Source organism: Chionomys nivalis, chromosome 6, assembly GCF_950005125.1.
Source record: "Chionomys nivalis chromosome 6, mChiNiv1.1, whole genome shotgun sequence".
NCBI lineage: Eukaryota > Metazoa > Chordata > Mammalia > Rodentia > Cricetidae > Chionomys > Chionomys nivalis.
In genome coordinates this window covers 46,935,240-46,961,133 of record NC_080091.1, presented here as the reverse complement: position 1 = coordinate 46,961,133, position 25,894 = coordinate 46,935,240, and the positions used below count along the sequence as shown (strand labels likewise).

Sequence of the window (25,894 nt, the reverse complement as noted above, 5' to 3'; positions counted from 1 at the left end):
GTATCTGCTGGAGTTGGGGCTGGGATAATGGGATGATTAGGGGAAGCAGATTGGAGTAGAAGATCTTTGTGATCCTTTGGGGATGGTGTTGGCTAGGAAAGGGATACCATACTGAGTTTCCTGCTACATAACTGGGGATGAAACTATTTTTATTTGTTGTGATACAGAGATTGAACTCAAATCCTCAGGTGGCTTAGGCAAGTACTGTAACATTGTGTGCTACATGCTCAGTTCTACAGATGACCCCTTTGGCTAGTTCTGTCATTCATTTGTTAAATTAAAAAATTCAAGTGACTGTTTACAGAAAAAGGTACATAATGATAGGAGATAACAATAATGATAAGTTTAACAAAGACTTGCTGAATTCTTATAATTGGCCAGGTGTTTCTTGGAAATGTGGCCAGACTCAGGGTCTTTGGGAGAGTTGTAAAATTTACATATGTGTATACTTGCATATTTATATTTTACTTGAATTTGTTCCTCAACTTGAATTAAAATTATTTTATGTTTTTGAAATTTCAAATGTCTAGTCTTACAGTGTAAATACAGCAACTCAGCAGATGTTTGTTTTATTATTTGAATTCTCCATTCAGTAAGTATTCAACAAGTACATTGATCATTGATTTAGGTATTGGGGATACAGAAGCGAACAACGTACTGACAAAGCCCTTCCCTTCATCTAGCTGCCTTTTCTATTGGGAAAGACAAATTTAATAAGAAAGTAAGCAAAATATATGTCAAATAATCATTAATATTATGGTGGTAGATAAAGCAGTGAAGATGAAAAAGAAAATTTGAACAATGTTTTCAAGATCCTAATTATAGTAGCGACAGCCTGCAAAGATGACATTTGAACATAGTTGTAGAGGAGGACAGATAGCAAGAGTCATTTGATGCTCAGAGATAAGTTCAAGTACAGGAGGACAACTGGAGCAGAGGCCCTGGGGTGTAATATTTCCTTCTGGGAGCCACAAAGCGATGAGTGTGAATGTTCCACATTTGTGCATATGTTTATATAGCTATATGTAGTAGCTTGTGTATATGTGTAATTGTATGTAGGGGATAGTGGCTTAGGAATAGGGTAGGAAATGAAGTTAAAATATTAAGAGAGAAATATCCAGGAATAAAACCAGCTTTTACCTTGAGCATGATGGATAGCCACTGTGTTAGCTAGTCTTATGTCAACTTGACAGAAGCTAGAGTTATCTGAAAGGAGGGAACTGCAATTGAAAAAATGCCTTCATAAGATTCAACTTTAAAGCATATTCTTAATTAGTGATTGATGGGGGAGGGCCCAGCCCATTGGTGCTACCCTTGGACTGGTGGTCTTGAGTTCTATATAAGAAAGCAGGCTGAGCCAGCTATGTGGAGGAAGCCAGTAAGCAACACCTTTTCATGACTTCTGCATCAGCTCCTGCCTCCGGTTCCTGCTGTTTGAGTTCCTGTCTTGGCTTCCTTCAGTGATGGACTACAAAATGGAAGTATAAGCCAAAAACCCCTTTTCTCCCCAACTTGTTTTTTAATCATGGTGTTTCATTGCAGCAATAAAAACCCTAACTAAGATAGCCACTGAGAGTTTTGAGAAAGGTGAGTTAGGTAGTATTTGAAAATGAACACTGTAAAATTTGAGAATATTTGGTATTGGTTAAGAGTGAAAGCAGGGAGACCAGGTGAGAGGCTTCTAATATAACCTAGGTGGGCCAGTGTAATAGCAGCAGAACTAGTGAAATGTGTTTGACTTCTGGGTGTTTTGATTTCTTAATTTTCCTATTTTTAGATTGAGTGTTTTGCCTAAATGTATGTATGTGCATCAGGTGTTTGCCTGAAGGCAAACATGAATAAAATAATCCCACACTAGCTCAGAATTGAGTATAATAGAAGGGTCCATTGACTGAAGGAGATTCCCCATTACCTCCTCCTTTTGTCTAAATAAGAAAGTTCCAAACCTAATACAAAACTATATACAATAAGCACCGATATAAGTATAAAAATTAGAATTACAACCAGCATAAACAATATTAAGCAAGAAACATATGCTAATTGCTTTAATAATTATTTTATCCTAATGAGTCTAAGTCTTATATTTGAAATGGCTTGGCTAAGTCATATGAGGAAAGTAACTATGACTATCTAGTCTTCAGCCCCATCGAAGACCTGAGAAGGGAGATAAGGGAGATAATATTACTTGAATAGGCAGGAAGTGCAATCAAGCAACTTCCAAAATGTATAGTAAATGACAAAGACAACTGGTTATCTGGGCAATCACCAAAAGTCTCATTTGCAATGTTGGAGCAACCAACTTTTGCTAAGGCCTAGAGTAACTGACAGACCATTTTCCGAGGCAGGACCATTTTCAAAACTGTCTTACCCTGTCTTGGCAAGGTTTGGTAGTCTGTTTTCTTATATTCTGCTTGTCCAGTCTGGACACTGTGCATTTTGTCAGTGGTCGAGGCATGGTCAGTTTCTAGTCCAAAGGCCACTTTTGCCAAGAAGAAAACAAACTCCAAGTCTTTGGTGCTTAACATTCTCTCGGGAATAGATGGGTGCTGCTAGGAGCAATTGTGTCTCACATTAGCAGAACTCTAACTTATTTACATGCCATGTTCTACAGTTCTTTAAAGTGGTTGAAGATTACCTGTCTATGCGGAATACAATTTCTTTCTATATATCTAAAGAAATTGAATAGTCTAACTACAAGTATGACAAATATGGATGACTATTGACCTATAATTCTTAATACTTGTATAACTTAAAAACTAAGACTTCATATTAGAATAGTAAACGATCTTTAAACAACTGTGCAGCAAATGAGAACAATGACCTCAAAATGTAAACAATATAGTAAGTATCTTGATCAGAGATAGAAATGTATAATGCGGAAAGCCTGAGACTCATGGAGTGAGGGACCCTGCTGATTGCCGGAGCCGCGCGACCAGAACGCAGTGATGAAGCCAGGTTTCAGCCCCCGTGGGGGTGGCTTTGGTGGCAGAGGAGGCTTTGATGGTGACAGAGGTGGTAGAGGAGGACGAGGCGGACGAGGAGGCTTTGGCGGAGGTCGAGGAGGCTTTGGTGGAGGCCGAGGTCGAGGTGGAGGTGGAGGCTTCAGGGGACGAGGAGGTGGAGGAGGAGGTGGACGAGGTGGAGGCTTCCAGTCTGGGGGCGGCCGGGGTCGAGGTGGTGGCGGGGTCGAGGTGGTGGCCGGGGAGGCAAGAGAGGAAACCAGTCAGGGAAGAATGTGATGGTGGAACCACATCGGCATGAAGGAGTCTTTATCTGTCGCGGAAAGGAGGATGCCCTTGTTACAAAGAATCTGGTCCCTGGAGAATCTGTGTATGGGGAGAAGAGAGTCTCTATTTCAGAGGGAGATGACAAAATTGAATACCGAGCCTGGAACCCCTTCCGTTCCAAGCTGGCAGTAGCAATCCTGGGTGGCGTAGACCAGATCCACATCAAGCCAGGGGCCAAGGTGCTCTACCTTGGGGCAGCCTCAGGCACCACCGTCTCTCACGTCTCTGACATCGTTGGCCCGGATGGTCTGGTCTATGCAGTTGAGTTCTCCCACCGTTCTGGCCGTGACCTCATCAACTTGGCCAAGAAGAGGACCAACATTATTCCTGTGATTGAAGATGCCCGACACCCACACAAATACCGCATGCTTATCGCCATGGTGGATGTGATCTTTGCCGATGTGGCACAGCCAGACCAAACCCGCATTGTGGCCCTGAATGCCCACACCTTTCTGAGGAATGGAGGACACTTTGTGATTTCCATTAAGGCGAACTGCATTGACTCTACAGCCTCAGCAGAAGCCGTGTTTGCATCTGAAGTGAAGAAGATGCAGCAGGAAATATGAAGCCCCAGGAGCAGCTGACACTTGAGCCCTACGAACGGGACCACGCTGTGGTTGTAGGTGTGTACAGGCCACCTCCCAAGGTGAAGAATTAAAACTCGGAGCTGTTTGGATTCGAAGAAATGTGTGTTGCTACTGTTGCACGTGTTTTTTTTTTCTATTAAAAGACTCATCTGTCAAAAAAAAAGAAATGTATAATGCAATATGATAAATATATCCTAAAGTTATATCACTATACAAAATGTCTTAAGCAGAGGTAGAAACATGCATTCATACAATATAACAAAATAACTTTGCCTAGGTATACAAATATTGTAAACAGAAATAGGAGCATATTCAATATAACAAGTATAATTTCTATTTGTACCAACATACAAGAATCTATGCCATTGTAAATTATCTTTAAATAATAACTCAGAAGTATTCACTCTATTACTATTATTATTAGTGTGAGTAAGCTTACACTAATCTACCTATTATTCCACCCAGTTTCCCTTTATTTTTATTTTTTCTTAATCGGTGGAGCATGAGACTCTTAATCTCAGGGTTGTGGGTACATGCCCCATGTTGGGCACGAGATGAAGGCGAACACAAATAAAATAATCCCACACTAGCTCAGGATTGAATATAATAAATGAGCTCTTTATTTAGGGGAAACTCACAGATCACAGGCCTCGGCATGAACCAGGTACAGAAACTGAAACCAGCATCCAGGTGAGAGAGAGAGAAGAGAGAGAGTGCGAGTGAGTGGGCCAGCACCTTTTTGGTACCCAAGGCCATGCCCAACCTGGTCCAGTCTTTCAAAGGCCATTTGCTGAAGGTTTCCCATTGTGTGCCTGATGCCAGTGAAGGTCAGAAGGAGACATCAGGTCCAATAGAATTGGAGTTATAAATGGTTGTGAGCCACTGTGTACTCAGTGCTGGGAACTGAACCCTGGTCCTCAACAAGTAAGTGTTCTTAAACACTCTGCCATTTTATGAGCTCCTTAAGCATTTCTCATATTGGTAGAGGAGTAAAGAAAAAGTGTAAGCTAATGGGGAAATTTTAAACTTAAACTCTGGAAAGCCCAAGTTGCCTTGACTGGGAGGAAGAAGATTGTGGGAAGAATAAGTTTTGGGTAAAGTTTAAAGGTTTGGATTTTAGTGTTCTAACTTGGAGGTTCTTATTAAGGGTCAATGTAAAGATTTAACAGGTGAGGTGGATACAGTAGTCTGGAAGACAGGGAAAATTGTATTCTATAAATAACAATCAGAGTCAACAGTATGTGAATGATACAGTCAGGAGATTAGAAAAAATTTACCAGTATGAAATAAGAAAGGGTCCAGAGATTAAGCTTTGGGTGATATCTGTTTTAAGAATTTGGGAAAATGAAGAGGTACCGGTAAGGAGATTGAAATATGGTCAATGAAGAAAGGAAGAGAATCAGAGTGAGGTTTTCTTTCTTTCGTTTTAATTATTACTTAAAAAAATATCAATCCAAATTCCCACTCCCTCCCCTTTTCCTAGTCCCCTCCCTCTCCCTCCATAGACCCTCCCCCTCAACCCTCCAACCCTAAGGGAGTGCCATGCACCCCGCCCTGTGGAAAGTCCAAGGCCCTCCCTTCTACATCTAGGTTGAGCAAGGTTTACATCCAAAGAGAATAGGCTCCCATGAAGCCGGTATATGCAGTAGAGACACAGCCCAGTGTCACTATCGGTGGCCCCTCAGTCTGCCCCAGCTGTCAGTCCCCTTCAGAGGGGCTTGGTTGTTCTCATGCTTGTTCACTCCCAGTCCATTTGGAGTTGGTGAGCTCCCATTGGCTCAAGCAAACTGACTCAGTGGATAACCCCCTCATGGTCTTGAATTCCTTGCTCATACTCTCACTCCTTCCACTCTTCAACTGGATCTTGGGAGCTCAGCCCTGTGCTCTACTAATGTGGGTCATTGCTTCTGTTTCCATCTGTTGTTGGACAAAGGTTCTATGGTGATATTTAAGATAGTCATCAGTCTGACTACAGGGTAAGGTCAGTTCAGACACCCTTTCCTCTATTGCTTAGGGTCTTAGCTGAGGTCATCCCTGTGGGTTCTTGGGCATTTTTCTAGAGCCAGGTTTCTTGCTAACTCCATAATGGCTCCCTCAATCAAGATATCTCTTTTCCTTGCTCTCATATCTGTCCTTCCTCCATCTCAGCTATCCCATTCCCTCAAGTTCTTTTTAACCCCCCTTCTCCCCTTCCTTCTACTCTCTGCCCTCCTGCTCCCAAATTTTTGTCTGATTCTAATTTCCAGGTGGGTCTATATTATGCTTTTCTTTGGGTTCACCTTATTACTTAGTTTCTCTAGGATCCTGAACTATAGGCTTGTTGCCCTTTGTTTATGACTAGTATCCACTTATGAGTGAGTACACACCATATTTGTTTTTGGGTCTGGGTTACCGAATGAGGTGTTTTGGTTGCCAAGTATAAATGCATTTTAAAAGAGTAATCAGCAGAAAAAGATTAAGATATGTTAATTAGCACAATTTCCAGGTTTTCAAGTACATATATGCTAACCATGATGTTGTATATTTTAAATATGTATAAATTTTGTCTGTTGTACCTTAATGACTGGTGGAAAAGAGTTACATTAGATGGGTTTGAATTAGTATGGTGGTTTGAATGAGAAGTGTCCTCTATAGGCTTAGGCATTTGAATACTTGGTCGCTAGTTGGTGACATTGTGTGTGGAGATTTAGGAGATGAGGCCTTTTTGGAGGAAGTTTGTCACTAGAGGTGGACTTTGAGAATATTTAGCTTGTCCTACTTTTAATTTGCATCTCTGGTTCATTCTTATGGTTGATGATAGGAATGATCAGCTTCCTGCTCCAGGAGCCATGCCTGCCTACTGCTGTGCCTTGGCATCACTCTGGAACTGTAAACCCAGATAAACTCTTCTCTATAAGCTACCTTGTTCATGTTGTTTTGTTACAGCAACAGAAAAGTAACTCATACAGTTTATTAATACCACATAAATTTATTTAAAAGTTTATATTGCATGTGGAGGTTTTTTTTAGTAGCCAAATTCTTTTTAGCTTTTTTCTTTTCTTTTTTGTATACATTACATTCTGATTGCAGTTTTCCCTCTCCTTCCCTGAATCTCTTCTCCACCTCCCCTTCCCCCAAAATCCACTCTAATCTTCTGTCTCCCCTCAGAAAAGAACAGGCCTCCCAGAGACATCAACCAAACATGGTATAACAAGCCACAATAATACCAGGCATATACCATCACATCAAGATTGGATGGATGAGGCAGTCCAGTTGGGGAAAAGGGTCCCACAAGCAGGAAAAAGAGTCAGAGACAGCCCTACTCTGTTAGAAATCCCACAAGAACACAAGCAACTCAGCCATAACATATATTCAGAGGACCTGGGTCAGACTCCTATAGTCTCCCTGATCTCTGTGAACCCCCTTGAGTCTCTTGTCAGTTGATTCTGTGGACTGGTTCTTGTGGTGTCCCTGACCCCTCTGGTTCCCCTGGTCCTGCCTCCCTTTCCTCTGCAGGATTCCCTGAACCCCGCCCAATATCTGGCTGTGGGACTCTGAATCTGCTCGGATGAAGTCTCTCTGGTCTCTTTGATGACAAATCTGCTATGCTCCAATCCCAGAACACTCTGTAGGCAGAACAAACTGTAGGCTGAAGGCTTTGTGGCTGGGTCCCAATCCTTCCTTTTGAGGCCTTGCATGATTACAGAAGATGGCTGGCTCAGGACTCTGCATCTGCTCCCATAAATTGCTAGATGAAGTCTCTCTGATCTCTTGATGACAATTTTGCTAGAGTAGTCAAACTTTTAATCCTAAAGTACACCATAAGTTTCATTATAAATTCAACTTTAAGTTGGGTATGATGACATATGCCTTTAACCCTGGCACTTAAGAGGTAGAGGCAGGTTCTTTGTGAATTTGAAGACATTAATGTGTTCAAGACTACTCAGTGCTACATACTGAGACTGTCTCACCCCACTGCCCTACCAAAAACCTCAACCACTTCCACAAACCAAAAATAACAATAACAAAATTAACTTTAAGAAGATAGATGTTTTTTCCTAAGGATATTAATTTCATATATTTTCTGCCGCTTTAATATATTTAATAGCCATAGACAGTATAATATGTTTAATAGTTACATGTAGTATGTGTTCCAGACATATAATCAAGACACTTAGATGCAAATATGAACTCATAGTAACTATGTGACTATGCTAAGTCACCATTTTGTTCCCCAGTTTTCATATCTGCATAGTGGAACTTATAACATTTAATACACAGGAAGATTATTGTGACATAAATGTACAAAGCTCCTAGAATCATTCCTGTTATGTAATATAGCTACTTGTGTTAGCGCTCATTATTGTCTTTTCTATTCTATCTTCAAAATCCTGTTTTCTATTTATAAGCAATAATAGACAATTCTGCTAAATTTATTTATTTCTTTTTTCTTTTCTTCTGAGCCATGTTAAAGCTTGAACTCAAAGCCTGATGCATGGTAGATAAATACTCTATCACTGAATTGTATGTCCAGGCAGTGCATATTTTTATTATGAAGAGATTTGAAAGCAAAAAGTTGGAATTTTGTGAAATATCTTTGAAAATGTAATGATTAAAATGTTAACTATAATTAATGTTTGGAAATCAAAACATTTTAGATTATAGAATAGTTTTTTTAATATTAAAAATTCTGTTGTGGAGGTGATGCAGTTTTGATAGCTACTCTGAATGATGAAAGCTACTGTACTATTGCTGTGGATTTCTATCTCAAGTTTATTTTACTATTCAGATATGTGTCTAATGAAAAAAAAAGATGGTGCACAAACCACTACTTGAGTTTGAATGTGCTTCTGTGTTTGGTTGAGTTATAAATGTTATTTCTGGCTGTGTCCTTCATACTTAGCTCTTCTTACAACAAATGGAAAGTCCTTAATTGTACCTAAGGGAATAGTTAATCCACAGTGGACATATGGTGGACAAAAGCTGAGTCTAGTAAATGGAATGAAATTATAAATGGTAAAGATGTAAGTGCCTACAAAGTTTGGCAGTTATGACAGATCAAGTATTTGAGATTAGCAACTTTTCTGTGCAGAATAATGCTATTTTAGGCATGTTTATGTTAAGTCTCTGTGTGTGTGTGTGTGTGTATGTGTGTGTAGCTTGGTTAAAATGTTCTCCACAGTTATGTATAAATCATGTCTCTTGAAAGCACTGTTATGTTCTGAGATGTGTCTCTGATTCCAACAATAGACACTGATCTCACATTTCTATGAAGTGACTGCTCCTTTGATTGGGGGCAATTAGCATTAACCTGGAATAGCTTTTGGGCTCTGTGGATCTGAGTATTCTATGTGGTGCACTCTCCAGTGAAAGGTTAAGTATTAATGGAAAATGGTCACAGCCCTTTTACTTAAAGGAAATATGTTACTTGTAAGTTTTCTTTTGATTTTACTTTTACAGTTACATTGAATGTCTTCATTCATTAAACCATCCATAAAGCAAATATTGTTTCACATGCAATGGATAATAAGCCTTTTTAGGACTTCTTGTGTGGTATGTTACAGGTCATTAACTGCAAGTAACCACCTGACTTGAGGGAAGCCTGGAAGCATCATTATAGTGAAATAAACTTTTCTTTAGATATCATTGCAGCATACTAGTTTATAGGAATGTCACAAATTGATACCATGAAAATACATTCTCATCATTTAGAGAATAGTAGAAAACGATAGTCTACAGTTGTAGACTAAAATGATATATTATTAACAATAGAAAAGTGAGAATACGGTTGTGGTCTCATTTTACTTAATTATTGAAGAACTAGGTATTCTAAGTGAGCTGATGTTCTAGAATGCTTTTTGTTTTTTTGATGTTGTATGTGTGTTAAGAACATGTGTTGCAGTCACCATAATTTAAAATACCTTTAAATTAAGTAGTATAGAAAATAAATAGAAAGATTTGTATAATTATTTAGTAAAGCCAATGCATGAAGCACCACTTTTGTGAGTATATAAGTGATTTACAATTAAAATTTTTAAAATATTAAAATATATTTATATTATTTTCCCCTTCCCTTTCTTTCCTCCAGCCCTTCCCATGAAGTATACCCCAAGTTCATGACCTCTATTCTTAAATTGTTTTATATGAATATAATATATTTCTAAATATATAAATATAACATTCTTAATTTGTATAATATACTTATGTATATATAATTTTAGGGTGACCACTTTACTATCCAATACAGATGATTTTTAAGAAATATGTCATGAATCCTGATCTTAGGACACTTAAAGTCTTGTTGTACAAGTCTTCTACTGTGAGTGGAATACTTTCCTAGCAAAACTTTCAGTCTACAAAATAAAAACTTTTAATTTAATTGTATTATATGCTGGGAAGAAAATATGTCAAAAAGTTAAGGGGAAAAATGTAAGGATTAAGAGAAGAGTAGAGCTCAGAACTGGGTCTTTGCAAACTTATCACTTAAAGAATAATAGAGAATTGTAGTCTACTTCAAACTTAGTAAATAAGTGGAAATACTGAATTTTAGGTGCATTTTTATACTTTAAAATAAGGCCTATTTAGAGGGAACTAGACAGAAATGTTGAATCCTTCAATATTTGGTGTACTAGAGTCCATAGTAAGTATTTACTATTTTCTCTGATAAAAGCTATTGTTCTGGTTTGATGTGACTTTAAGTTCTTGTCATGCAGATTTTTTTATTTGCTTGGTTAGAGTTGCCCCAAGATATTTTATATTATTTTTTGACTATTATGAAAGGTTGTGTGTCCCTGATTTTTTCTTAACTCATTTGTCATTTATATAAAGGAGTATACTCATTTTTTTTAAAGATAATTTTGTATCCAGGCAATTTGTTCAAGTTGTTTATCAGCTCTAGGAGTTCCCTGACAGAATTTTTGGGGTCAGTTAGGTGTACTGTCATCTGCAAATGATGCTACCTTGACTTCTTCGTTTCCGGTTTGTATCCCCTTGATCTTCTTAAGTTGTTTTATTGCTCTAGCTAGAACCTCTGTTATATTGAATAGATATGGAGAGAGTGGACAGCCTTGCCTTGTCCCTGATTTTAGTGGAATTGCTTTAACTTTTTCTTCATTTAATTTGATGTTGGCTATTATTTTGCAATATATTCCCTTTATTATGTTTAGCTATGCCACTTTTATCTCTCCAAGGCTTTTAAAGGGGTGTTAGATTTTGTCAAAGATTTTTTTCAGCATCTAATGAGATCATTCGTGTTTTTTTTTTTTCCCTTTCAGTTTGTTTATATGTTGAATTACATTGACAGACTTTTGTATGTTAAACCATCCCTGCATGTCTGGGATGAAGTTCACTTGATAATGGTGAATGATTTCGACATGTTCTTGGATTCAATTTGCAAGTATTTGAGTGTTTTTGCATCGATGTTTATGAGGTGTAATTCTCTTTCTCTTCTGAGTCTTTGCTGTTGATATCAGGGTGATTGTGGCCTCATAAAATGAATTTGGTAATGTTCCTTCTAGTTCTGTTTTTGAAAAACAATATGAGAAGTATTGGTATTAGGTCTTTGAAAGTCTGGTAGAATTCTTTGCTAAAACCAGCGGTACTTGGCCTTTTTGTTTGAGAGACTTAATGACTGCTCTTATTTTTCTTGGGGGTTATAGGTCTGTTTAAATTGTTTATCTGATCTTTTATTTAATTTTAGTAAGAGGTATCTACTGGGAAAATTGTCTATTTCTTATAGATTTTTTCCAATTTTGTCAAGTATGGGTTTTTGAAATATGGCCTAATTGATTCCTTGGAATTTCTTGGTGTCTGTTGTTATGTCCCTATTTTTGTTTCTGATTTTGTTTATTTTGATATTCTCTCTCTGCCTTTTAGTTAGCTTGGGTAAAGGCTTGTCTATCTTACTGATTTTCTCAAAGAACTAACTTTGTGTTTTGTTGATTCTTTGTATTGTCCTCTTTGTTTCTATTTTATTGATTTTGGCCCGAGTTTGATTATTTCCTATCATCTACTCCTCTTATATGTGCTTACTTCTTTTTGTTCTAGAGCTTTCAAGTGTGCTGTTAAGTTGCTAGTGTGAGATTTCTTCAAATTCTTTATGAAGGCATTCAGTGCTGTGAACCTTACACTGCTTTCATAGTGTTCCATAAATTTGGCTATGTTGTGTATTTATTTTCATTGAATTCTAGGAAGTCTTCAGTTTCTTTATTTTTTTTTTGACCTATTGATAATTCAGTAGAGAATTGTTCAGTTTCCATGAGTTTGAAGGCTTTCTGTTGTTGAAATCCGACTTTAATCCATGGTGGCCTGATAAAATTACAAGGGGTTATTTCAGTTTTCTTGTATCTGTTGAGACTTGCTTTGTGACTGAGATTATGGTCAATTTTGGAGAATGTTTAATGAGGTTTTGAAAAGAAGTTATATTCTTTTGTGTTTGGATGAAATGTTATGTAGATATGTGTTAGGTCCATTTGAGTCCAAAAGCTTGCTACTTCATCATTTCTGTTTATTTTCTGTCTTGGTGACTTGTCTATTGATGAGAATGGCGTGTTCAAGTCTCCCACTATTAATGTGTGGGATTTGGTGTGTGATTTAAGCTTTAATAATGTTTCTTACACAAATGTGGTCACCCTTGCATTTAGGACATAGATTTTTAGAATTGAGACATCATCCTGGTCGATTTTTCCTTTGATGAGTATGAAAGGTCCTTCACCATCTCTTTTAATTAATTTTGGTTGGAAGTCTATTTTGTTAGGTATTAGGATAGCTATACCATCTGGCTTTTTGGGTCCATTTGCTTAGAAAACCTTTTTCCCATCTCTTTACTCTGAGGTAATGTTTATTTTTGATGTTGAGGTGTAGGTGTGTTTCTTTATTTTTTATTTTTTTTTTGCTTTTTAATTTTTTATTGATTTTTTTTATTGAGCTCTACATTTTTCTCTGCTCCCTTCCCTGCCTCTTCTTTCCCCCCTTCAGTCCTCCCCCAAGGTCCCCATGCTCTCAATTTACTCAGGAGATCTTGTCTTTTTCTACTTCCCTTGTAGATTAGATCTATGTAAGTCTCTCTTAGTGTCCTCATTGTTGTCTAAGTTCTCTGGGTTTGTGGTTTATAGGTTGATTTTCTTTGCTTTATGTTTAAAAACCACCTAAAAGTGAGTACATGTGATAATTGTTTTTCTGTGTTCAGGTTACCTCACTCAAAATAATGTTTTCTAGCTTCATCCATTTTCCTGCAAAATTCAAGATGTCGTTATTTTTTTCTGCTGTGTAGTACTCCATTGTGTAAATGTATCACATTTTCCTTATCCATTCTTCGGTTAAGGGGCATCTAGGCTGTTTGCAGGTTCTGGCTATGACAAGCAATGCTTCTATGAACATAGTTGAGAACATGTCCTGGTGGCATGATTGAGCATCCTTTAGATATATACCCAAAAGTGGTATTACTGGGTCTTGAGGAAGGTTGTTTCCTAATTTTCTGAGAAATCGCCACACTGACATCCAAAGGGCTTGTACTAGCTTGCATTCCCTCCAGCAATGCAGAAGTGTTCCCTTTTCCCCACAACCTCTCCAGCATAAGTTGTCATAAGTGTTTTTATCTTTGCCATTCTTGCAGGTGTAAGATGGAATCTCCGAGTTGTTTTGATTTGCATTTCTCTGATGACTAAGGATGTTGAACATTTCCTTAAGTGTCTTTCAGCCATTTTAGATTCCTCTGTTGAGAGTTTTATGTACTCCATTTTTTATTGGGTTATTTGTTCTTTTGATGACCAATTTCTTGAGTTCTTTGTAATTTTGGAGATCAGACCTCTGTCTGATGTAGGGTTAGTGAAGATCTTTTCCCATTCGGTAGGCTGTCGTTTTGTCTTGTTGACCATGTTCTTTGCTTTACAGAAGCTTTTCAGTTTTAGGAGGTCTCATTTATTAATTGTTTCTCTCAGTGTCTGTGCTGCTGGGGTTATATTTAAGAAGTGGTCTCCTGTGCCTATGTGTTTAAGTGTACTTCCTACTTTCTCTTCCATAAGGCTCAGTGTGGCTGGATTTATGTCATGGTCTTTGATCCATTTGGATTTGAGTTTTGTGTATGGTAATAGATATGGGTCTATATTTTCATTCTTCTACATGTTGATATTCAGTTATGCCAGCACCACTTGTTAAATATGCTTTCTTTTTTCCATTTGATATTTTTTTGATTCTTTGTCAAAAATCAGGTGTTTGAAGATGTGTGGGTTAATATCTGCATCTTCCATTCGGTTCCATTGGTCCTCCTGTCTATTCTTATGCCAATACCAGGCTGTTTTCAGTACTGTAGCTCTGTAGTAGAGTTTGAAGTCAGGGATTGTGATGCCTGTAGAAGTTCTTGTATTGTACAGAATTGTTTTTGCTATCCTGGGTTTTTTTTTGTTTTTTTTTTTTTGCTTTTCTATATGAAGTTGAGTACCGTTCTTTTGAGGTCTGTGAAGAATTTTGCTGGGATTTTGATGGTCTTTGCATTGAATCTGTAGATTGCTTTCAGTAAGATTGCCATTTTTACTATGTTAATTCTGCTTGCCCAAGAGCATGGGAGATCTTTCCACTTTCTTGTGTCTTCTTCAATTTCTTTCTTTAAAGATTTAAAGTTCTTGTCATATAATTCTTCCACTTGCTTGGTTAGGGTTACTCCAAGATATTTTATGCTATTTGTGGCTATTGTGAAGGGTGTTGTTTCTCTGATTTCTTCCCTAGCCCTTTTATCATCTGTTTACAGAAGGGCTACTGTTTGTTTTTTGTTTTTTTGTTAATCTTGTATCTTGCTACATTACTGAAAGTGTTTATGAGTTGTAGAAGTTTCTTGGTAGAATTTTTGGGATTGCTTATATAAACTATCATATCATCAGCAAACAGTGAGAGTTTGACTTCTTTTCTGATTTGTATCCTCTTGATCTCCTTTTGCTGTCTTATTGCTCTAACTAGGACCTCAAGAACTATATTGAATAGATATGGAGAGAGTGGACAACCTTGTCTTTTCCTGATTTCAGTGGAATCGCTGGAGTTTCTCTCCATTTAGTTTGATTTTGGCTGTTGGCTTGCTGTATATTGCCTTAATTATGTTTAGAAATGTTCCTTGTATTCCTGCTCTCCAAGACCTTTATCATGAAGGGATATTTTGTCGAAAGCTTTTAAAGCATCTAATAAGATGATCATGTGGTTTTTATTTTTCAGTTTGTTTATATGGAGTATTATGTTGACAGATTTTTGTATGTTGAACCATCTTTGCATCTCTGGGATGAAGCAGACTTGATCATGGAGGATGATGGTTCTGATGTATTATTCTTGGGTTTGATTTGCCAGTGTTTTATTTAGTATTTTTGGGTTAAGCTTTTGTTAGATTTAATGTTTTCTTTAACTGATGAGTCTGTTTCCTCTATTATATCTTCAGTGCTTGAGATTCTGTCTTCCATCTTTTGTATTCTGCTGTTCATGCTTGTGTTTGTGCTCTTTGTGGTGTTGCATGTGCTCCTACCTTTTCTACTCATCTTTTCCTCTAATATGTGTGGTTGGGGATATCTGAGATTCTGTTGAATAATCTTCTAGGTGCCAGTGAATCCAAAGCTCAGATGGTTGTTCCAAAGCTCAGATGGTTGTTTCTGAATCCAAAGCTCAGATGGATGTTCCTTGTGGTCAGTGGCACAGTTCTAGTTACCCCATTGGTTTCTCCGTGTTCCTGGAGATAGCTCAGTGCTCCTTTTCTTGGCTCTGCTCCCTTAGTGTTTGCTGTTTCAGGCCTACTTATGCCTAGGTTACCAGCTTTGACCTGTTTCTGTAAATCCTGGTCTGGATTCCCGTCTGCATAAGTCCCTGGCTTGGAGTTGGTCCTGCAAAGTTTTCTGGCTCCAGTCTACTGTCTAGGAGTTCCCAGGCTTGGATGCACCCAGTACCACAGAGGACCTGACTCAGGCTTCCTGCCTCAGAGGTCCCAGACTCATGCTTGGACCCACAGAGGTTCCAGGTTCCTTCCTATTTCCTTTGATGTCCCAGACTAATGCCTGACCCATAGAGGTCCAGCTCAGGCCTAATCCCTCTGAGGTCCCAGACTCAAGCCTGTCCCCGCAGAGATCTCTGGTTTCTGCCTACTCTCTCAGAGGTCCCAGATTCATGCCCAGACTGACAGAGGTCCTGGCTCAGGCCTAGTTCTTGGCAGGCTCTAGACTCATGCCCAGACCTACAGGGGTCCTGACTTAGGTCTACTCCCTTGAAGGTCCCAGACTTACCTCTGGACACTCAGAGGTCTCTGGCTCTGGCTCACTTGCTCAGCAGATACTCCCCTGTACCTGTTCAGGTGGAGATTGCTAACTCTAGTAGGTGTGTTTCTTGTATGCAGAGAAAGGATGGATTCTGTTTTCATATCTAATTTGATAGCCTGTATCTTTTTCTTGTCAAATTGAGTTAATTGATACTGAAAATATTAATGACCATTGATTGTTAATTCCTGTAATTTTGTTGTTGTTATTGGTGGTGGTGGAGGTGGTAGTGTGTGTGTGCCTCCTTTCTTTGGATTTTGCTGTTGTGAGACTTTTTTTTATTGCTTGTGTTTTCTTTTTTTTTATTTCAAGAACGTTTTTATTTTTATTTTTTTAATTAATTAATTAATTAATTTCTTAAAGATTTCTGCCTCTTCCCTGCCACCACCTCCCATTTCCCTCCCCCTCCCCCAATCAAGTCTTCCTCCCTCATCAGCCCAAAGAGCAATCAGGGTTCCCTGCCCTGTGGGAGGTCCAAGGACCACCCACCTCCATCCAGGTCTAGTAAGGTGAGCATCCAAACTGCCTAGGCTCCCACAAAGCCCGTACGTGCAGTAGGATCAAAAACCCATTGGCATTTTTCTTGAGTTCTCAGTAGTCCTCATTGTCTGCTATGTTCAGCGAGTCTGGTTTTGTCCCATGCTTTTTCAGACCCCGGCCAGCTGGCCTTGGTGAGTTCCCAATAGAACATCCCTATTGTCTTAGTGTGTGGGTGCACCCCTCGCGGTCCTGAGTTCCTTGCTCGTGCTCTCTCTCCTTCTGCTCCTCCTTTGGATCGTGAGACTTCAGTCTGGTGCTCCAATGTTGGTCTCTGTCTCTGTCTTCTTTCCTCGCCTGATGAAGGTTAATATTCAGGAGGATGCTTATATGTTTTTCTTTGGGTTCACCTTCTTATTTAGCTTCTCTAGGATCACGAATTATAGTCTCAATGTCCTTTATTTATGGCTAGAAACCAAATATGAGTGAGTACATCCCATGTTCCTCTTTTTGGGTCTGGCTTAACTCACTCAGGATAGTGTTTTCAATTTCCGTCCATTTGTATTATTGCTTGTGTTTTCATGGGTGTAGTTAACTTCCTTGGGTTGGAGTTTTCCTTCTAGTGCCTTCTCTAGTACTAGATTTGTGGGTAGATATTGTTTTGAATTAGACTTTGTAATGAAATATCTTGTTTTCTCCATTTATGGTAATGGAAAGTTTTTCTGGGTGTAGTTGTCTGAGCTGGCATCTGTGGTCTTTTAGCTTCTGCAAGACCTCTCCAGGCCATTCTGACTTTTAGTGTCTTTATTGTTAAGTCTATCATAATTCTAATAGGTCTGCCTTTATATGTTACTTGGCCTTCTTTTCCTTGCTATTTTTAATATTCTTTATTTTTTTCTGTGTGTTTAGTGTTTTGATTATTATGTGGAGTGGAAACTTTTCTTTTCTGATCCAATCTCTTTTGTGTTCTGTATTGTTCTTGTACCTTTATAGACATGTGCTTCTTTGGGTTAGGAAAATTTTCTTTTATTATTTTGTTAAATATGTTTTCTTGGTTCTTGAGCTGGAATTCTTCTTTTCCTATTAGTGTTCTGTTTGTTCTTTTCATAGTGTTTCAGATTTCCTGGATACTTTATGTTAGGAAATTTTTTAGATTTAACATTTTCTTTAATTGATGAATCTATTTCTTTTATTGTATCTTTAATGCCTGAGATTCATTCTCTTTTCTATGTCTTACATTCTCTTGGTGATGTTTGCATTTGTACTTCCTGTTCATGTACCTAGATGTTGCATTTCCTGTATTCCCTCAGTCTGTAGGGTTTTTTTTATTGCTTCTGTTTGCATTTTCAGGTCTTGTACAGTTTGCTTCCCCCATTTATTAGTGGTGCAGGAGAATTGTCTGTATTCTGTCATGTTATAAATAAACGCTGATTGGCCAGGTAGGAAATATAGGCGGGAAAACCAGGCAGGAAGTAGAAATGATATAATGAGAACAGGAGAATTCTGGGAAGGAGGAAGTTGATTCCTCCCTCTCCTGCCTAGACCACTGAAGCAGCAGGATGTGATCTGCTCCACTGAAAAAAGGTACTGAGCCACATGGCTACCATAGATCAGAAAAAATGGGTTAATCAAGATGTGAGAGTTAGACAATGAGAGGCTAGAGCTAATGGGCCAATCAGCTTTATAACTTATAGAGATCTATGTGTGATTTTTCTCTGGGACTAAACAGCTAGGGTACTGGGAGGGACAGAAACCCAAATAAGCAAGCAGGCCCACTCTTGTTGCATATTTGTGCTTTTTTTCTTGGCTTTCTTGGCATTTTCTAAGGGATTTATTGATTTCCTCCAATTTTTTTTCTAGTTTCTTTAAGAAATTTTTTTCATTTACTTTTAAAGTATCTCTATCACCTTTATAAAGTTGATTTTAAGGTTGTTTTCTTGTGCTTCATCTGTTTTTGAACTTTCAGGTCTTGCTGTGGTAGAATAACTGGGCTCGGGTAGTAGCATTTTACCCTGGCTGATGTTGATTGCATCCTTAAACTGGCATTTAGGCCTCTGGGTTTGGGATGAATATAGTTCTAGGTGCCGATTTCTGAGTTTGTCTTTGTTCGATGGGTGTTTTGTTTCTGTTTCCTTTTTTGTCTTCTGGTCTTTGTGGCCTGGATTTCTGGTGGCTGACTTGACTTCTGATCCAGTGGAGAGTCTCTGTCTAAGTTGGGAGCTGGACTTTTGGTGGCTAGATTGGCCTTTGGTGCAGCAGGGAGTCTCTATCAGAGTGGGGAACGGGATACGGTGATAAGGAAGGGAGTGGGGGTTGTGGGTACTGAGTGAATATGCTGGTGGCAGGTGTGGTCTATGGTACAGCAGGAAGTCTTTGCCTGAGTTTGCCTATCTGTTCTTCTGGTTAGCTTGGTCTGCACCTCTTCCTCAAACTGTCATGGCCTGTACTAGATGCATGGCGTGACCTGCATCTGGGCAGTAGAAATCTGCTGCAGTTGGGTGCAAGGGCAAGTCAGCAGGGCAGGAAGTGGGGTAGGACAGAGAAGGGCAGTGGAATGGGTCTTTGGGAATTCAATTTAGGGAGTTTGGTTGTGACTAGTGTGATAGGCACCTGTGCATTGGAAGTCTGCCAGAGTTCTTATCCTTTTTCTAAAAACTTTAAGTTTTTTTATATCCAGTCTTCAATTTCCTCTCCCTCCTCTCCTCCTATTCCTGTCTTCCCCCTACTCAATCCACTCCTCTGTTTCTATTCAGAAACTGATAGGTTTTGTTGATACCCATGGGTATCAACAAAGCATGGCATATCAAAGTTGCAGTAAGATTAAGCACACCCTCTTGTATACTAAGTAATAAAGTAATGGAATTCACTATGGTATTTCATACATAAATATTATGTTTTGTTTTTATTCATCCTTTTTTTCTAGTTAGTGCTTAGGAAAAACACAAGGAAAGACTCTTTGAGGCCCTTGAAGGAAATCTTGACCCTGTCAACACCTTGACTTTTGGGAACTATAACAGAGTAAGTTTCTGTTGTTTTGAGACAACAATTTGTATTACTTTGATATAACAATTCTTGGAAGCCAACCATCTCCAGCTGAGATTAAGAATGCTTTGCTATCTCATGTGGATATTTTCAAATTGTATTTCCTTATGGGTAGCTTCCTAGTGCTTTCATAGTTGGGGATAGTGTTCTTCCAGATGCCTACTTTGAGACAGACTATCTCCCAATGGAAACTTGGATTGACCTTAAAGGCATTTCTTGCTGTGCCATCCTTCTGAGTGCTGGAATTACTTGTGTGTACTCTAGCATTTTTGGCCCATTTGAAAAAATTATTTATATGTATGAGTGTTCTGTACACTTGCATGGCGAAAGAGAGCATCAGGTTCCATCATAGATGGTTGTGAGCCATCATGTCGTTGCTGAAAATTGAACTTAGGAGCTCTGGAAGAGTAGCCAATATCTTCCCCAGCTCCTTCCTTCCTTCCTTCCTTCCTTCCTTCCTTCCTTCCTTCCTTCCTTCCTTCCTTCCTTCCTTCCTTCCTTCTTCCTTCCTTCCGTCTCTTCTCTTCTCTTCTCTTCTCTTCTCTTCTCTTCTCTTCTCTTCTCTTCTCTTCTCTTCTCTTCTCTTCCCTTTTTTTTTGAGATAGTGTTTCATTGTATAGTCCTGGCTGTCCTGGAACTCACTTTGTTGGTAGATCTGCCTGGCCTCATACTCAGAGATCTGCTTTAGACCCATTTTTTTTTCTTCCCCGAGACAGGGTTTCTGGTGCCTGTCTTGGAACTAGCTCTTGTAGACTAGCCTGGCCTCGAACTGGCAGAGATCTGCCTGCCTCTGCCTCCCAAATGCTGGAACTAAAGGCGTGCATTACCACCACCCAGATCTTAGGCCCATTTATTTATTTATTTATTTATTTATTTATTTATTTATTTTTATTTTTATTTTTTTTCTTAGGCCCATTTTAAATGCACAGAGCATGTCTTAGAGATTCCTGACTTTATGCTAGAGTTTTGTTTCTAATTTTATGACCTTTAGCAACATCAATAATTTTTGCAGGTGGGATTTATATATACATTGATATGTTTATTATTTATTTGTTGTATATCCATTTATATAGTGCTGAGACGCATGAAGGCAGTTTTTTTCAAATGTATTATGTATTTTGACTATATTGATTTCTATAACCTCTCCTTCCTTCTCCTCTCCTCCTTCCTCTGTTCTTTCTTCCCTTAGTTATTCATCTGCCTTCATCACAAGTACATTCATGTGAATATATGATCACACATATACAATCTGTGATCCACAAATGAGTGAAACATGTCATATTTATTTTTTGAGGCTAGCTTATTTAATAAAATTCTAGTAACATTTTTGTATCATATTAGCTCATAATTTGTTTGACTTAATTTAAAAATCCTTGTTTTCTTTTAGCCTTTTAAATGGGTTGTTCATTCTTTTAATTAGTATTCTTGGTTTTATTTTCTCCTGTTATTTTTTATCTGACATATGTTATAGTTTGTTTTCTGTCTTCCTTTGTCTTCTGTAGATCAACCTTTTTTTTTTTTTTAAATTTGTTGCTCCTGGAGACTTGAAATTTTCCTTTTAAAGTGTATTATTGTCTAATCCCCTTTTTTTTGCTTACAGTGCATTTCTTTTTTAAATATTATTTTTACTTTATTGATTCTTTGTGGATCTCACATCATGTTTTCCAATCCCATTTATTTCCCCATCTCCTTGAATCTACCCTCAGCCCTTGCCCCCTACCCCCAAATCAAAAACAAGTTTAAAAGAAAAACAAGAAACCTGTTGTTCTGTGTCGTGGAGATCTTGCTGTTTTGTATCTGTAGGTTCATAGATTTGGTGGAAGCTGGAGTGGGCCAACTCATAGCCATGGTTCTGGACCAGGGTGGTAGCTGGGTTGATCAGTTTGCTAGTTTCTCCTCATCATCACTACCTGAATAAGTTCTCCAGCACTGTCTTTGCTAGCTCACCCAATGCAGCCTATAGCAAAGAGCAGGGCTAGTTCTCTTGCTCTCTGACCCTCAGATATGGATCTCCCACATCACATCACCAGGGCCAGCTCTACTATTTTGCCCAGGCAAGGTTCAGGGTCCTCTATCCTGATTGCTATAGTGGGAATACAGTGTGTGTGTGTGTGTGTGTGTGTGTGTGTGTGTGTGTGTGTGTGTGATTGTGTGTGAGTGCGCGCACGCTCTCCTGATTGCTATAATGGGAATACTGTGTGTGTGTGTGTATGTTTATGTGTGTGTGTATGCGCGTGCCTCCCTATGACTCCAGTTCAGAGGATACACTGCCCTATTCTTGCCTTTTTCAGGTCCCATACACATTTTGTACATATAAACACATGCAGGTATGCACACATGCACATAAAAATAATAAGGAAATCTTTAAAAAAGAAAATAGAAAATGAGATATTAACTTTGATTACCATTCCTTCCACACTTTTGCTCTCGTGCAATTTAAAGAATTTTAAAAAAATGCTTTGTAGTATTGAAATTTAGTATGTTGTTTAGATTATGAGTATGATGAGTATGCAAGGTGTATCACATACCTTACACTGGGGGTTTTATTTGTTGGCATAAATTGGGACATTGTTTTCCCCCATTATATGGTGACGCCATTTCTCTCTCTCTCTCTCTCTCTCTCTCTGTCTCTCTCTCTCTCTGTCTCTCTCTCTCTTTCACACACACACACACACACTTAAATATAAATGATGCTTGTATGCATGTTTTCAGGGCTGATCATTTGGTATTGATTAACAATTGGTGTGCTCTTCCCTAGGGAAAACTATTTTTCCTACTCTTAGCATTTCTTTATTGCCTGTAGTTCTTTGTGTAGGGTTGAGGCTTTGTACTCTTTCCATCTTCTCACTTGGCTATTCATTGTTGTCCTTGTTCAGCTAGTATTTAGGCAGTCATGTTGGTATATGGATGTTGCTTCCAACATTACTAGGAGATAATCTCACAACACACTCCCTGATCTTCTGAAGACCCTCATAATCTCTCTTTTTGTAATGTTCCCTTAGCCTTAGGTATGAGAGTGTTTTGTAAATGTATCCATTGGGACAGGGTTCTACAACTGCACTTTGATTAGTTCATTGTTTTCTGTAATGGCTCTGTTGCAGACAGAAGATTCCTTGCTGTGAGGGGAGGTCCATAGTTAACTGGGTCTTTAAAATCTGTTGGTGAGGCTTACCTCTGAACTTTTAATTTGATTTCCTGAGTTTTTCATCTCATGTTTTATTTCAGTTTGGTTTTTCATTGGTGATTTTATTTCTTTGTTTCTTATCCTTGATTGTTTTCACGATTTCAGCTTTTTGTTTGCATTTCCATGGTCTTCATTAACGCTTTTATTCACATCCTCTTTAAGGTTTGTGGTGGCTTGAATAAAAATGGCTCCCATATACTCTTATATTTTAATACTTGGTCACTAGGTGATGGAACTGTTTGGGACAGATTAGGAGGTGTAACTTGCTAGAGTCAGTGTGTTATTGGTTGGGTATGGGCTTGGAGATTTCAAAAGCTCACACCATTCCCATTTAGCCCTTTTTGCCTCAGGGTTATGTCTCAAGATGTGAGCTCTCAGTTGCTGTTCCAGTCCATGTCTATCTGCTTGCAGCCATGCTCCTTACTAGTATGGGCATGGACAATAAATAACCCTTTGAAACTGCAGTCTCCAAATTACACTCTTTGTTCTATAAGTTGCCTTTGTCATGTTCTTATCACAGCAATAGGAAAGTAACTAAAATAGAAGTTGTTACCAGGAATTGTGGTATTGTTGTGACAGACCTGACCATGCTATATTTTGGATGAATGTGGAAAACATTGAGACTTTGAACTAAGAAAGCAGTTGGATGCTGTAAGTAGGGCTTAATAAGACATCCTAATAAGAGCTCTCAGCTATTGATTGCTCTAATGCCATGCCTACTTGCTTGTTGCCATGTTGTTCCCCACCAGGACTGTCATGGTCTCTAACATTTTGAACTTATGAATCTTAGATTAAATTTTTTCTTTTATACGTTTCCTTGGACGTGTTGTCATATCATAGCAATAGAAATCTAACTAAGACAAGATCCTTGGACATATAATTGCTGTTTTGAAGTCCTTGTGCTTCAACTAAATTTCTTTTCACAAGTTCTTTTATAATAAGATTGCTGACTTCTGCAGAAGGCATATTTTCTTGTTTGTTCATGTTTTGTGCTTTGATCTAAGCATCTGGTGATATGATATTTATGTTGTTTCATGATGTAGGTACCTGGTCTTGCCTTGGTTGTTTGTACTGTCTTTTGGTTGATCTTTCCCAGTGTGGGGTCTAGCCAGGTGTGGTCTTTGTGAGGTCCATGGTAGAGAGCTGTTCTGAGGATTGGATGTGAGGCACAAAGGAATGGATATAGATCCAATGGAATAGATGAAAAGGGCAGTTGGGAAGAACTAAGGTAAGCCTGGGTCTGAACTGTGAAGCTGAGTTTCAAGAGGTTGAAGGTTGGCTGAGAGGAATATATGTGGATTTTTAAAATAGAGATCAGGCAATACATGCTTATAAAGTCTAGGGAATATAAACATTAACTAAGAAAACAATTTACTCTTAGTTTTGTTGCATAGAACCAACTTGTTTTTAAAATTTTTTACCTGGTTTTATTGTTTCATGCAATGTTTTTAGCCCATCATCCTATTGTCACCCTGTTGATATTTTTTTTTTCAAGACAGGGCTTCTCTGTGTAACTCCAGCTGTCCTGGAACTTGCTTTATAGAGCAGATTGGCCTTGAACTCAGATCAACCTGCCTTTGCCTCCAAGCGCTGGGATTAAAGGTGTGTGCCACAGCCACTCACCTTATTATCATGTAGAGTTAGGAAATTATATTTGAACTGTCCATAATTTTCATTGATTGGATTTTCTATAAATTACTTATTTGGGTCTTTATGAAACTTCTGAATTAAAATGAGTTTTACAGTGTTGAACTAAGAGCCATACTTCAGTGAATATTGGATCTCAGTAAGTTGAGGAAGTGAGAAAATTGACTAGTTAGTGAAAAATTTTCATTGCTGTTGGTACCTGAGAAGCTATCATACTTATTTGTTGTAAATTCCCAGAATGCAGTCTTCCTCTATTCTTTGGATAGGAACTAATTAGAAAGAATATGAATCAAAATTGATTACTTCCACTGTAATTGCTTCCCCATGAATTACAGCATTCACTATAAAATTTTTAGGTGCTATTCATGAATACTAATTGCATTCTTGACTTAATAGAAGCTTGTCAGCTTTTCTGAATATTTTTCTTGTACTAGTAAAAGACGTCTATTATATGACAATGTCAGAACACAGTTACACATTGAGAAAACTACTGACTGAAGAACTGTGGTTTTCAGAAGTTTCTTTTAACTTCCTGTCTATCCCAAACAGGCTGACAGTTTTCTTTAACTTCTTTTTGGTGTAAACCCACATGTTTATTATTTCAGCTTCAGAGAGCATATTGCATTTATGAGCTAGACCACTGGGGTTTCTTCCTGAGAGAGGAGTATCGTGTGCTATATTTGAATCTATTTCTTAAGAGTATGTAATTTCCTTGAAGACATCTCAGTAAGAGAAAGACTACTAATGTTAAGTCAGATATTCTTGAACTGAGATTTTTGGCCTTGTATGCCTGCCTTCTCAGTGAGAACAGTTAAAGTCTTTTAGCAAATGCTCTTTTCTTTTCAACAAGAGTTCAAATTGTCATTATCAGCCAAAGATGTTCTACATAAAACACTAACTTTTGAAAATGAATACTTGAATGTGGAGTTTACACAGTTCTTGATAGTGACTCTGACTCTGAAATACATATTTATAATTATTTATAATTTGGGATGAGCCAAAACCATAAAGAGGCTAGTTAGTTTTAATAAAAATGTAATAGTATGGCAGGTGTGTAAAAATGAGCAAAAAAGAAGTTGGTGTTATTAAAACATTGTCTTGGTTAGGGTTTTTATTGCTGTGAAGAGACACTATGATTATGGCAACTCTTATGAGGAAAACATTTAATTGGGGTTGCTTGCTTACAGTTTCAGAGGTTCAGTCCCTTGTCATCATGCCGGGGAGCATGGCAACATGCAGGTAGACATTGTGTTGTCTACATTTTGATCAGAAGGCAACAGGAAATGGACTGTGACACTGAGCGAAGCTAAAGTAAAAGAAACCTTACAGCCTGCCCCTGCAATGACACACATATAAGTGGACTTCAACAAGGCCATAGCTCCCAATAGTGCCACTCCCTATGAGCGTATGGGG

At 38.3% G+C, this 25,894-nt stretch overlaps 1 protein-coding gene and 1 pseudogene across 6 annotated transcripts in view; both read left to right on the top strand.

The window, feature by feature from the left end:
- The window catches only part of Rab28 (RAB28, member RAS oncogene family), a 90,063-nt gene that overhangs the window by 33,475 nt on the left and 30,694 nt on the right, over window positions 1–25,894 (top strand). The gene's annotated exons all lie outside the window — the stretch shown is intronic.
- LOC130875897 (rRNA 2'-O-methyltransferase fibrillarin-like) lies at window positions 2,916–3,945 on the top strand (annotated as a pseudogene).